Here is a 2,348-nt window from a genome sequence, read left to right on the forward strand (position 1 = left end):
ATCCTGCTTGAAAGTGAGCCTCTTCACTCAACCCTAAGCAGCACAATGCTGATGAGTTTGGTCCAATCACTGGAGTCTATTTCCTTTTTAAAAATACGTGCCATGATGCCTGCCTTTTATAGCTCCAAACTGTCAGCTTGATTCTATTCCTTCCACAAATATTAAGTATCTACTATCAGCTTGGCACAGTTTTAAGATGATAAGATATTGGATATTGCTTAACAGTAAGACACCAAAATTATTTCAAGAAGAAATAGATTTTTAAAAATTTCATAGATCTTGAAAACATAGATGATTAAAAGATAAAGAACAAAGGCACGCGAGCACACACACACACACACACACACACCTTTTTCCCACTCTGTTCCCGCCACTCCACTCCGCTCAGTGGGCCCTTCCCCTGCCTCTCTTGCCCATCCTCTACCCGAAGGAATCGTAGCAAGCAGCCAGCGCCCTGGAACACGCTTAAGACAGCTCCGAAAGCTCCGAATGAGGGGGAACGGGAAATGTCGATCAATTGCGTTACAGCGGGCTGTGCTACTACTTGCAGAAAGCACAGGAACATCAGCTTCCACAGGTTTCCTCTGGAACCTTAAAGAAGAAAAGAATGGGTTTGCCTGGTTAGGTGCAAAAATTTTGTGCCAGGAAAACATACTTTTCTTTCTTCAAAGCAATTTGAAGCCTCCCGTTTTGACCTAACAAGACAAACTTGATGCCTTAAAATGGATGCTGTTCCAACCATTTTTTATTTTTGTACACATACAAGGCCTATGAAACTCAAGTCAAAGAATCTTTTGAAGAGAAACAACAGCTGTACTCCAACTGGACCATCTAATTTAAAATCAAACATTAGTAGTCAGCAGGTCTTACCTGAACACAGTTATGCCTTTAGGAATCAAACAGAGACAAAAAAGAGGATAATTAAACTGGAAAAAGAAATAGCAAGCTTAAGAAGGAAAATGAAAACTTTCCTACAAAAAGAACGCAGAGCAACTCGAAGATGGATCAAAGCCACGTGCTTGGTGAAGAATCTAGAAGCAAATAACCTATTACCTAAGGCCGCATCAGAACACATTTTACGAACTGCCTTAAGCAGTCTTCATTTGGAAAATTTCAAGATTCTTGAACAAGATCAGCAAGATAAAACATTACCAGTTCTCTAAGCCTAAACAGACCAAAAGCACCTTCATTTAAAGTTAATCCGCATAGAACTTGATGCCCATCTTTAATTTTGTTCAAAGATAAAGATATTTAAGAAAATTATGCCAGAATTGAGTATTTAAGTTTTACTTGAAGCAACACTATTACTATATAATTTACAAAGACTTGGTTACAAAAAAATGGAACACTTCTCATGAAACTTTTATTTGAAAAAGAACGGAAGTACCTTACGTGAGAATTAACTACTTAAAAATTTTTGCTAGGAAATTGTATGCTTACAAGATATTTTGTGTTTTTGTTTTTTAAACTACTTTTAAAAATTGTCTATGATGAGTGATGTGTTTACTTTATATTAGAAAATATTTTTTCTGTGCCAAAGTTAGAATATTACATTTTAAATGAGATGCAAAGTAGGAATTAGCCAACATTAAATATGATTTTAAAATATCTGGGCTTTGTTTTAAATTATTATTGGCACTGCGATTTGAAAAATTTATAGAAAAACACCTGAGGTACAGGGCAAGTTCTTTTATTTAAACCTTCCATATCTTTTTACCAGTAACAGTAATCTGTTTACCAGTGAAAAGTAATCATGGCCTCCCCCGTAAAAATATTAGCTTTTAAAATAGATTGTAAAATATTTTGAAAATAGTATTTTTGAATGTAAAGTATCATTGATTCATCCAAGCTAGGAAAGACCTCAAGTACCTCAGACTGGTACAAACTGGTAGTTGATTATTTTTATTTTCTAAGAAAATATGTTGTGAATTAATGTACAGATCAGGATCTAGCTTTTACCTTAGTCAAACAAAAAGATAAATGTGTACTACTCTGTCATAATAAATACTATATTTACAGTTTCAAAAGAAAAGAAAAAGAACAAGGAAAAGCTCCCCAAAATTCTTACTGTGAGGCTGTCAGATCTCCTAAATGGAATTTCTCTAAGTTGAGCTTACCAGATAAGCATTGTTCCATTCAGGCTGCTATAACTTAATAGACTGAGGGCCCACTTCCTGGCTTATAGAGGGTGTGTCCTTGCTGTGTCCTCACATAGTGGAAGGGCCATAGAAGCTCCCTGGGGTCTGTTTTATAAAGACGTTAAGCTCTTCATGAAAGGTCCTCAGTATATAGCAAATATCAAGTTAAATGTGAATTTCAGATAAACGATTTTTTTTGTACATTAAGTA

At 35.5% G+C, this 2,348-nt stretch overlaps 1 pseudogene; it reads left to right on the plus strand.

Annotated features, from left to right (window-relative positions):
- Positions 1-506: 506 nt before the first annotated feature.
- On the plus strand, positions 507-1,194 carry LOC118925002 (THAP domain-containing protein 2-like; annotated as a pseudogene).
- The last annotated feature ends 1,154 nt before the right edge of the window (positions 1,195-2,348 follow it).

The sequence above is a fragment of the Manis pentadactyla genome, chromosome 7 (assembly GCF_030020395.1).
Source record: "Manis pentadactyla isolate mManPen7 chromosome 7, mManPen7.hap1, whole genome shotgun sequence".
Lineage (NCBI taxonomy): Eukaryota > Metazoa > Chordata > Mammalia > Pholidota > Manidae > Manis > Manis pentadactyla.